At 47.1% G+C, this 12,445-nt stretch overlaps 1 long non-coding RNA gene across 2 annotated transcripts; it reads right to left on the bottom strand.

Annotated features, from left to right (window-relative positions):
* Nucleotides 1-1,287: 1,287 nt before the first annotated feature.
* On the bottom strand, nt 1,288-10,946 carry LOC121138934. Of its 2 annotated transcripts, none has more exons than XR_005875795.1 (4): nt 10,720-10,946; nt 3,347-3,415; nt 2,159-2,341; nt 1,288-1,732 (listed from the first exon to the last, which is right to left on the bottom strand). It is a non-coding gene; the product is annotated as an uncharacterized LOC121138934 (long non-coding RNA). The 2 variants fall into 2 exon arrangements; XR_005875796.1 differs by lacking the exon at nt 10,720-10,946 and adding an exon at nt 9,018-9,360.
* Nucleotides 10,947-12,445: the final 1,499 nt, after the last annotated feature.

Here is a 12,445-nt window from a genome sequence, read left to right as displayed (position 1 = left end):
ACCCACACACAGCCCCACCCACACACCCACACACAGCACACCCACACCCCCAGCCCACCCCCACACACAGCCCCCACACACAGCCCCACACCCACACCCCCACACAGCCCCACCCCCACACAGCCTCTTTATGTGTCACGTGCTTTGCTGGCTTGTTGTTAGTCTCTCAGAAGTAGAATTCAGCTCTGTTATGGAAATTTAGCTCCTTGACGGTTTGGAAAAAATATTTTAAATCCCCCTCCAGTCTAGAAAAATCTTATTTGAGCAAGAGGACTTAATCTGAGGTCAGCTGTTGAATCCTGACATGATATTAATTGTGAATAACAGAAGTCATTAGAGACTCTAAGTAATAGTTCATGAGGGTTAACCGCAGCTCTGTGGTATATACATACAGCGGAATACTATTTAGCTATAAAAAATGAATGAAGTTCTGAAACAGACAACAACATGGATACACGGGTGAGGCTTGTAGATTATTATGCTAAGGGAAAGAAGCCACAGACAAAAGGTCACATCCAGTAGGATTCCATTTACATGCTCTATCCAGGACAGGTGAGTCCAGAGACAGAAATAATTAGTGTTTCCAATGGTGGAGATGAGGGGAGGCCAAATGGGTTTTCTTTGGGACCACACAGTGGTGACGACACTGGAACACCCCTGGAAGACGGTCAGGTCGGTCTGTTTTCATTTTATTTCCAAGGACTCATTGTGAGTACAGGAAACAGCAGGGCATGGCATGGGTGAAGGTGACGGCTGGGATTCCTGTCTGAGGGCCTGCAGGTTGTAATCAAACAGTACCAACCTTGTGGAACTGAACTCGTACTGTTAGGGATAGCTACTGTCTACCAGGTGGCATGGTTCTGGGCAGATTCCCAAACGTATTGTTTAATTTAATTCCTAGAGAAAGGCCTTGATAATCAGGGCAGATTTCATCCCAGGATTATCTTCATCCAGAGGATGAGATGCATCTCAGAGACCAGTCGGCCGAGACTGTGGGGCTGCCCAGTGGACCTCGGGCATCTAAGCCAATACCTACTTGTTCTTTGGGCACTTTGGTCCCACCAGCTCTCCCCAACCTTTCGTGATCAATCCAGAGATCCCTGAGGTGACTCTGGGTGCTGCTTCTGTTTAGCTGGTGGCCACATTATCCCAGCACACTTCACCGTGAACAGAGGTTCTGACCAGAAATGGAGAACAGCTCAGATAAGTGAAACTCCCCAGGGAAAGCTGAGCGTTGTGTAACATACATTAAGTGAGCTTTCCAAGGGTGAGGTCAATGGTAAGAAATGCAATCAAAACTGATGAAGGAAAACGCATCTTTGTCCGACTTCCTCATTTCACCACCAAGAAAGTTCAGGCTTAGAGAGGCTAGTGCTTGTCCACAGTGACGGAGGCGGGGTTGGTATCAGAGGTGGGATTTGAACTCAAAGCTTTTCTGTGTCATGTAAAAGCATAGGGATTACTAGAAGCTGGAAAGAAGCAACCTAGTTTTATATGCAGTTGGTTTATTACGAACCCAGAAGGGAGGGGAAGCAATGATCATCAAGCTACCAAAATGCTTGAATTAGGCTCCAATGAATCCATTGGCCCTTGTCCAGAATTTACCAGTCAGGGCTTATCATCGCTGTTTATATCTAGCTAAACAATCACGACCCACGGTTTCCCCTCCATCTGCAGGCAAAGCCTTTAAGAGCTTCCAGTCTGTGGTTCCATGGCACAGTCACCTGACCACCTGGGAGAGATACACACAACCAATTCAAGTCCTCCCCTCTCCTCTCCTCCCCTCCCCTCTCCCTTCTCTTCCCCTCCCCTTCCCTTCTCTCGTCTCCTCCTCTCCCTTCCCCTCTCCCCGCTCCTCCCCTCCCCTCTCCTCTCCCCTCTCCTCCCTTCTCTCCTCCCCTCCCCTTCTCCCCCTCCTTCCCTCCCTTCTCCCCTCCCCTCCCCTGTCCCCTCTCCTCCCCTCCCTTCTCTCCTCCCCTCCCTTCTCTCCTCCCCTCCCTTCTCTCCTCCCCTCCCTTCTCTCCTCTCCTTCCCTCCCCTCCCCTCTCCCCTCTCCTCCCCTCCCCTCTCCCCTCCCCTCCCCTCCTTTTGGAATCCCAGTTCAGAGACATAAAGATCCCCCCCCTCAGTCTTTGCATTCCCCTTTAAAGACAGTGACCGTGATTCAGTGGGTAGCTGTGAACTGTTCACACATTTCATGGAGATTCTTTGTGCTCCCATGGTTTGGCTGGGTTTGGTTTTGTTGTGTTCAGCATCTGAGTCTCCTCATGATTGGTCCAGGGTCTGCTTCAGAGAAAGTGTGCTTGCTCTTTTTGCTGTCGCTGTTCATGAATAGTGGATGCTACGGATGGGGCAGGAGAGAAAAGTGAAGTTCTAGCATCGTGGCATGTCTGTTACGTGGAGATGAGTTACAGTTGTGCATATTTATAAGGTACAAAGTGACGTATACATTGTGGAGTGATTAAATCCAGCTAACCCATCACCTGAAACACTGGGGTATGTTGAGGTGGAGTGGGTAACACTTCAGACTGACCAATGACATGGAAATGTAGAGTTTTCAGGGTTGCCATATTCACCACAAAGTAATAGAGCTCAAAACGAACTCAAACACGCCAGGCACAGTGGCATCCGATGATAACCCACAACTCTGGATGTGGAGGCCGGGGCTCTGCGGCTCAGAGCCACCTTCAGCTACATGGCAAATGTGAGGCCAGCACAGGCTGTGTTAGCACACACGCACACGAGCGCACACGCACACGGGCACACACACGCACACACACACACACCTGCACATGTACACACACACACACACACACACACACACACGTAGGCTCAGCAGCTCAAAGTCACCTTCAGCTACATGGCAAATGTGAGGCCAGCACAGGCTGTGTTAGCACACACGCACACACATACACACACCCGCACACATACACACGCACATGTGCACACACACGTACACACCTGCACATGTACACACACACCACACACGCACGCGCGCACACACACGCGCGCACGCGCGCACATACGAATAACCCACCATATGTCTCCTACTTCACCAAAGTTCTGTGTCCCCCGCTAGCTTCTCCCTGGGCCCCTCAGCCCGCGGCAGCCGCCTTTCCCCTCCACTTCTGAGATCGCCTGGCTGACTGTATCGTGAATGTATTGCCAGGAAGCACTCTGGTGACACACTGTCCTTTCCTCAGGATGCAGAGCCTTCTGTCCCTTCTGCTCCCCTTTCTGTCATCTATTGAAAATTGTCATGCTCCATTCTAAAGCTGCCCCTCCCTATTTCCAATGGAGAAGAAGCTGGTCTTGAATCTGCTCTTCGTCTTGACTGTGGCTTTACCTGAACGTAGGGGAGATAGTCGACGGTCCAAACCAGCAGCTGTAAAAGGTAGCTTTGTTCTCAGTTGCACTTTTAACAGAAGAAACAAGTGTTGGTCAAGTCTACAGCTTGATGTGTCGCACATAGCAATAATGGAATTTAACTGACAGTTAACAGCGTATATATTTGTGGTGCACATTATGGCATTCTGACATGTTAATGCGTTTTGGAACGGCTAAAATGAACTCATCAGTATACAAATCACCTCACACGCTCATCTCCTTTTGTGGTGGGTACACTTCACACCCACACTCTTGCCAGCATTCAAGATATAGTCCACTGGCTGGAGCCACCACAATGCACGGATCTTAGCTCTCCTCGACCTCATTCCTGCTTCAGGTAACCACTTTGTTCTGTTTCTGCGAGTTTTTAGATTCCATGTGTAAGATCATGTGGTGTTTGTTATTCTATGCCCAACTTACTTCTCTTAACATGGTAGGTTCCAGTTGTGGGTGGTCCAGGACTGCAAATGACCAGACTCCCTCCTTTTTTAAGGCTGTATAGTACCCTACCATGAACACATGCCACACTGTCTTTACCCACGGGTAGATGATCCATAGGTTGGTTCCATATCTTGAGTATTGTGAACAATGCTACAATGAGCACAGTTGTACAGGTAAGCTTAGACACGCTGGTTTCACTAAAGAGTGTTGATTCTCTCCACCTAAAATCCCCCCCTTCACAAAGTCTCATGACTCCTTGGTGACCCTTCCCTGGCTTAATTATGCACCACTTTACAGATTTTAATGACTTAGCAATACTTCTGTCTTCCCCTTCAATTCTAAGTGTTCCTGACAATATTCTTAAATCAAATAAATCTTTACACCCCACCCCATGGCCTCTTGACTTTCCACAGCATCTATGAGCTAGGTTGGGCCATATACACATGTGATCTCAGTACTTGGAGGCTGCAGCAGGAGGATCACACGTTCCAGACTAGCCTGGAATGCATAGAAAGTTTAAAACCAATCTGGGTTACATAGGGACAAATATTTCCTAGCCAAAAAAATTGGCCTCAACCATATATACGTATGTAATTTTAACTGAGCTGTCTGTATGCAGTGGCAATGTGGTGGGTGTTATATATTAACTAGGCCTTTTGTCAGTGTCTTCTGGAGTTCCTAACACTGTGTCCACTTGCCCCAGGTATGATGCTCTCCCACGTGAACAGCTGAGAGCCAACAGTCCCTCCGTGAGGGATGGAGCTGCATCTCCGTGCTGGCTCCACATGCCATCACCAAGAGGAAGTGGTATTTGGGGACAGCAGATGAGAGAGTGACATCATCCATCTCCGTCAGTGTTCATTTCGTTTCTTCAATTTCAACAAAGGCGTGATAGGAAAGGCTGTTTCTTTATCAGTGGCGCAGCCCATCTGATTTGTTATTGGAAACAGAGGAAGGATCTCCTCTCCTGGACCTGCTTCTCAGAGCTTCCCACTTGAGTCTGGACTTTCTGGAAGCAGTTGAAGGTCAGTCTCTGAAAATGGGAAAATCCTCCATCACGTCCACCCACAGCACAAATCTTTAAGGAATAAAGGAGCTAAAGTGTTTAAGAGCATCAGCAGGCACGGTGGTTCCTCCTCAAGTTCCAAGACACAGGAGACTGAATTGGGAGAACTGCAGTGGCTTAGAGGCCAGCCTGGGCTACACAGTGAGTTCCAGTCCAGCCCTGACTATAGAGTGGGACCTTCTTTTCAACAAGCACAAAATCAAACACAAGCGATACAGAACCAGAGCAGTGACATCTGTGTGTTCTAGGATCATCAGAAAGGCTAACAAATGTCATATACCACTGTCAAGTTACCAAGTATCCAGCAACTATCATAGTCATATAGAATCAAACCCAAACAGGAGCTGGAATGGAACACTGAAAACCGTGTGTTCCTAAGATAACCGTGAAAGTTAGCAAATGTCTACAAACTCTCACTGCCAGGTAAAATTTATGGAGTTGATACCATGATCATGTCCCCACGTTTTCTATTCAATCAGCTTGAGCACTCCTCAGCCAGCCTTCTGTAGCGGACATTGTCCGCGGCTAGGGAAAGTCGTCTGTCCACATGGGAGTTGCCATGAGGCAGACAGAGGAACAGACCCCAGCTTGCCTCTCCCAGGAGCCCGTGTTCACAGCTGCTCTCTGTCCTGCTTATCAGCTGTGCCTGGGATGGAGTCATGAGCCAGTGATCGAAAAATTAATAACAAGTAGCCCCTCTCTCGCAGAGACGCTGGCGAGATGGCTCAGCTGCCAAGAGGCATGCTGCTCTTGCAGAAGACTAGAGTTGAGTTCCAATATCCATGCTGGGAAGCTCACATCTGCCTGTGACTCCAACCCTAGGGGACCAGAAGCCCACTTCTCTCCTCCTTGGGTGTACACGTGTGTATGCACGCACACAGACATACACACATAAATAAATAAATAGCTTAAAATAGTACACTCATGGTACACATGAATATGCACATACTTCGTACACAGCCAATGTATATTATATATAGACTGAACACATATGCATGTGTAGTAACAGTGATTGGTATTGTGTCAATACTATCAGCAGTAGGCTACAGAAACTCTCAAGGGACAAACGAATCTTAGGTCAGATTATTGATAATGGAGAGAATGGGAAGATACCTGAGGTTGTTCTAGGTTTCATGTTACCTTATTTAATTTAATGTGCCCCCCATGCTGTAAGTGGGCCACACAATCCCCATTTTATAGAAATGGAAGTTTCCTACAAATGCTGTCTCAAGTACCTTGAAATGACTCATTTAATTCCCATAAGAAAAGCAAAGCAGCCAGGCATTCACTCTCACTCTGCCTCAGAATGAAAGGTGATCCTAGCTCCACCAAACCTCGGACTGCTGCCTCTCCTCAGAGAAGCTGGAGAATCCTGAGACTGAATGTCTTCCTATCGTCAATGTGGCTGGGGAATGAATCCCTGACACTGACCGCTGAAGATCCTACTCTTATCTTTTATACCCTTTAGTGCTGGGATTAAAGGGTTGTGATCCCAGGTGCTGAGATCATCTTTGTGTTTCTCTTTAGGACTTATCAATCTTGTGTAGATCTGGGTGGCCTTGAACTCACAGAGATCCACCTACCTTTTAATCCTGAGTCCTAGTATTAAAGGTGTGTACCACCACCTCCTGGCTTCTGGCAGCTGGGATTACAGGTATGAGCTCTGTTACTTTTCACTCTTTTGTAGGCCATGGTGTCCTTGAACTCACAGAGATCTGTCTACCTCTACCCCCCAAGTGGTAGGATTAAGTGTACTACTATCACCAGCTTGTGGCTGACTTTGCCTTCTAGATCCTGAGGCAAGCTTTAATAAATCATAAACAATATACCACCACAGCCTTTGTACTCCGCCAGCACCTGGTACCCACTCTTCCCCCCCCTTCAATCCCAGGTGTGGCCATCCTGTAACTTCCCCTTAGTGGTGTGTATATATGATGAGGATGGAAATCCTAGCATGGTCAGAGCACAGCGGGTTGTAACCTTCCTCCCTACAGCCTCGTCTATCTTTCTGTCCAATGCAATAGAGTTTACCAAGCCTCATCCTGAGACCTCTGGAGCACGAAGACCAGTCTAGGATGTGAAACATTCAAGAAAATCTCCATGACTTTTGGTCTGAACACTCAAGGTCATGTGAAGCAACATTGAATGCTCTCTCTCTAGGCTGCACAAAGAGCATGGCACATCATCTGGGAGTGCTCCAAGAAACTCGAGAGGCAAATTACCTGGATTCTTAGCCGAAGTTCAGAATGCCAGAGCCCACCAGACCTCAGAAGGCACCTGGCCCAATCTCTCAGTTTTGAAAGGGAGTGATACTTCAAGTGGGGCAGATCTGCTGTATCTTATCATGACCTTGTTAAGCTTTTGCAGAAGAAACCATAGATGAAAGAGAACACTTTAAGCTTTCCTCTCGTTACTTGCCAGAGAGACTTTCCTCCCCCAATGTCACTAGTGGGTGTCCACTCTCCTTCTTCTAAAATTTCTAGGAATGGGTGATATACAACACTCTGAGGCCGGCTCTGAACACATTAAACTGTAGGCAGTTCATGTTACTGAGCCCAGATCTGCCCTCATCAGTCCTCAGCACACCTTTGTAAGGACTAAGGAAGAGATCTGACGCCCCTCCTCCATGGTGGCCTTTGGGTGTTTGAAGACAAAGAGGGTTTTGAGAGTATCTCACAGGTCAGGGATTGGGACCCTTTGGTGAATTTCATCAGTACTGTGAGCTGGAGTAAATCCCCCCTCCCCGGGAATCCTCATTGAAATAATGCCCTTTAATTCAGTGGCTCTCAACCTTCCTCGTGCTGCGACCCTTTAACACAGTTCCTCACGTGGCAATGACCCCCAACCATAAAATCACCCTGCTGCTACTTCATAACTGTAATTTTGCTATGGTTATGTGTTGTATTGTAGATAGTTTTTGAGATGGAGGTTACCAAGGGGTTGAAATCCACTGCTCTAAGCAGTTTATTCCCAACCTTTGGTGGCATGGTGGAGGGTGGGGGCTTCCTAGTGAAGACCATATCTCCTTCAGTTTCTGACTGACTTGCCTGAAACCTGTTCCTTCTCAGAGTAAACCCCACAGCTGTCCCAAGAAACCTTCCCCGGCCTCCTTGCTGTTGCCTGCCGCCCTCCACTGCTCCCACACCTCTGGTAGACCTTGGGCAGGATGCATAAAACGACAATCCAAGAAGCCACAAGCCCTTGCCAAACTCCTTCCCAGGGGAGCCACCCCAAACCCTGCCCCCTTCCTGTGGCTGCTTTCTTCTAAATATGCTTGGAATAAAATCATCACAGCTGCCCTCATCACCAGGGCCCCTGGGAAGGTTCCCTCGGGAGCTGAACCCATACGGTACAGTCACCCATAGCACGGGCTCCTTATTGAAGGGGCGCTGCCCTGTTGACCTGATCAAGCCCTGTTTGGTAGAAGGCAAAAGGAAGTTGGAGAGCAGAGGAGGCCAGCAGGCTGGAGTTCTCTAGAACTCTTCTTCTGAGTAGGTGGGAACTGTATACTGCAGAAAGAGAAGCCAGGGTGGCTGAGCGGTTGGTGAAGGGATAGTCCCGCATTTCCTTGTAAGAAGTCAACTGTCCAAACCTCAGAGTGGACGGCTTTAGACTCCGTTTGTTCCTGCTTCTCCCACCACCGCTCCCCCACCTCCACACCACTAAAGTTAAAGGGCAAGCTGTTTCCATGGTGACTTTGCTCTGCTCTCATTGTTTTAAAAGCATCTCTCCATATTTAGGACATTCCCCTCCCCCCTCCTCCGCCATGATTTTTCTCTGTGTGTTCCTGGTGGGTCAGGGGCATGAGCACACAGGTAAAAGTTAGAGGACACCTTTGGGCGTGTCAGCCTTCACCTTTCACCCTGTTTGAGACAGGGACTCTTTGTTATTTAATGCAGTAATGCAGGCTGCTTAGCGCAGGAGCTCCCTGGAATTCTCCTGTCTCCACCCGCCCCCTCCATGCTATCTTCTTGTTATAGGAGTACAGGTGGGGGTGCTGCCCCACCCAGTTTTATGTGGGTTCTAGAATTCAAACTCAGGCCTTCACACTTGTATGGCAAGCTTCCCGCCCATCTCCCCCAACCAGCTTCTCAGCCCATGGCATTCTCCCCCAGAACTTTACCTTGTCTGGTGAGATAGATATACGGGAGCTGGAATTGTTCACATTTGGCTCTGGGTATGAGGAGAACATACCCAGGTTTCAAATTCCTTGGGATCCTGGAATATCTGGATGATTAGAATTGTCGAGAATATTAAAGAGCTTTATTAGGGCCCTCCTCCAGGAAGAAGATGCTGTCCCTGTGAAGTCACGGAATCAGCTCCCCTCCAGGCCTCTCTTGTTGCTTTCATTCTGGAATGTGCCAGGGAGGAGGAACAGGCTCTGAGGGTCCCAGCTCATCTCAAATTTGGAAGCTTCTCCTTTGACAGAAACGCCTGCCTTTCTGTCTCTACAGCTCAAGCTCACAGAAGATGTGTTCTGCTGTGACTGGATTTAGTCAAAAGAAATCAGAAAGTGTGTAGATGTAGCGATGAATATGACATACATTACTGTTGTCTCTGTAGAGCCTGTGATCAAATGATTCTCACTGCACCTGAAGACCATTTACAAGTAGAGGTCTTTCTAGAGAGTGCTGACGACAAAGTAGTACATTCATGCCCTGACTGTCCTCCTACGTGCATGCCATCGAGGCTGACACAGAGTAGTACATTCATACTCTGACTGTTCTCCTGTGTCTAGTCCTAGGTGCATGCCATCGAGGACAGAGTTGCATTAACAAATGTGCAAAATATGGGCTCTGCCGTGATGACCTCAAAATCAGACTGAAAAACACGACAACAGAACAACTCGTGCTCTACTGGTACAGAGAGCTAATAACTATCAAGTGTATGATAAATGTTCATTTCTATGGTCCTAGCAGTCAATTTTAAGAAAGTCTGAGGGAAGATGGTTATAGAGCTATGTGGGGGGGGGCCTTTTGGAGAGAGTAGTACAAAAATTGGGTTTTGAAAGATGGGTGGGAGGGTTGAACCGGAATAAAGGCAGGAAACAAAAATAGAATCTGACAGCCAATGGTAAGGGCAGCCGAGGAGAACTAGTTAAATAACCACAAATTGTGAATGTTACAAAACAAAACCAAACAATTCAAATCACACCTAACAAACAAAATTATAATAGAAATACTATGTCATCTCCCCCAACACATGCACATTCTAACACTTTCTTGGAAAGAGTGCTGTAACGTTGATTTATATCTGACAGTCCAAGTTTAAAAAAAAAAAGGAGCTGCCAAATCTGCCTATATAAATCCCAGTGATTTCACATGTTTTCATCGTATGAACTGAAGGCAGCAAAAAGAGATTTAAGCCTTTGAGACAGTAGACAATAAAATGGTACCCAGCGGAGCGTCTCAGAAGAAACACTAAAATCATATTTATCATGTCTCAAACTGACATTAATTCTAACGTGCAGACACCCTTCAGCATTCAGATGCAGGATGTTAAAAAAAAAGCCAGCCTTAGCAGGTGCATTGACTAAGTTATGCAGAGGTGCATGGAGTCCTGCAGAAGAAGTGCACAGCTGCAGCGTTGCTCCAGCCGGTGCTCCGCAAGGGCCACGCTCAGCCTCTTCTGTCAACACGTGATTGACAAGACCCTCTTCTAAAATCATCCTGGATGAAAACACTTCTCTTTTGCCTGGTGGCACCAGGCCTTCGGACTGCAAAGGCCCCCAAACACCTGATCAAAAGCCAAATTGTACCCAAGGCAGGTGTGGGTCATACCTCTAGACCTGACTAGTTGGTGAAGAAGAGGGTTAATTCTCTTACTTGGAGAAATGAATATTATACTTCCCACTGCCAGGTGGAAGGGAAGCATCACCACCATCATCACGACTGAATCCCAGCTGGAAAGGAGTAGGAGAGCTGCCCAGCTACCATGCTGATCAAAGTCCAGGAAGACCAAGGATGCCCATGGACCTCTGGGGCAGAACCAAACCTTATCTGCATTTCAAACAGCCTTTCCAGATGCTTTTTCTAAAGTGGCAATTACTAGTCTGGAGAGCATTCTAAAGCACAGATTCTCAGAACCCACCCCAGCCCCTTAAATGACTCCCCCATTTGTGACTGACTCCTGGGTCATTGTGTTGCTCAGAGGTGTTCACCTAATGACAACAGTGACAGACCCCAGTTCTGTCAGCAGCTTCTTACTAATGGTTCCCTTTGATAGGAAAAGAGAGCCAGGCTGTGTTTCAATTCTTGCCTTGGACACAAAATAACTGAAAACTGGTAGTAACATTTCCTGGTTTAGATTTCTAGGTAAAATTGTTTCGCTTTCAATTATTGGCTACTTTCCTTAAGCATTTTTTTAAAGGCATTATGTAATGAAGGCAGAAGTTAACAAAGGTATTAAGCCCAGGATGAAAGTTTGTGTAATGTAAGTAACCCAGATTCAAGATCTCTCTTACATCTGAAATGCATGCCACTTTCTCTGGTCGGCTTACAAATGGCGATTACAGCAATGATAGCGGTCCCATCAGCCTGACTCTTTGGACAACTGACAGATGACGAGGGGCCAAGAAGAAAGGCATGCTGGACTTGAAAACAGAACTTGATCCACTGACCTGGAAACTGTTTCTCTGCCCTCATCCCTGCCTCCAGCAAATCCATTAAACAGAGCGAGTTGTGTAGCAAACACATGGCTTCAGGGAGCAGGGTTGGAAGCCTACATCTGGATGCCAATGGGTGTCATTACCTCCACAGGGCTGCTTCTTCAATTTTCAAATGGGTTAGCGGGTATAACCTTGCCTTTCTCTTGTGGTTATTACAAAAATGCCTTCTGAAAAATGACATGTTTTGTAAAATGTAAATTATGTAACAACCAATGGAAAGAGCTCAATGATTACAAAATATCTTTGTATGTAATGACCAGTCCCCTCAGTAGGAGGCCTTTCTGTTCCTACATAAAACCGGTGGATATTAAGGAGTCTATTCTAGCATGTAACTGAAGTCAGCAAACTCAAGAGACCAGTGGGCCCGTGAGGCCCTCCACCGGGAAATGGGTGGCATGTGGAATACTGCATCTCCCTGTAAAGGAGCTATCAGACCTGCCGTGTATCCAAAAGTAGATGTCAGCCAGAGTCATGAGAGCTCTGGAAACCATATTCTCCACCAAAAACTGTTAAAGGAACTTGGCCCATATACACCGAAGCAGGCTCGAGAGACATGGTCCAATCTCTAGCTGTATATAATGACATAATGTCATGTAGAAAGGAAATCTTTGTTTTTCCAGAAAGGAATTCCCCAACTTGAGAACAGTTCTGGAGAGACGATGTCAATTCAGGGAAGAGAAATTTCAGAGTGGAAAACATTAACAGGTGCAGAGGTTTTGTGTTTGGATGTCAATTGGCAAGGGTTTCCAAAGAGATTCTTGGCCTCAGAGAAAAGATGGTCTTGACCTGTTCTGACCACATGATGTCATAATCCAGTCCATTCATCCTTGGCGGACACTATTTCTCACCCTTGGTGACCAGTAAAAACCCTTCAGTAGGAGCAT

The sequence above is a fragment of the Mesocricetus auratus genome, unplaced genomic scaffold (assembly GCF_017639785.1).
Source record: "Mesocricetus auratus isolate SY011 unplaced genomic scaffold, BCM_Maur_2.0 Super-Scaffold_6730, whole genome shotgun sequence".
Taxonomy (NCBI): Eukaryota; Metazoa; Chordata; class Mammalia; order Rodentia; family Cricetidae; genus Mesocricetus; species Mesocricetus auratus.
Note: the sequence above shows the minus strand (reverse complement) of the source record. Positions and strands in the feature narration are given on the sequence as shown.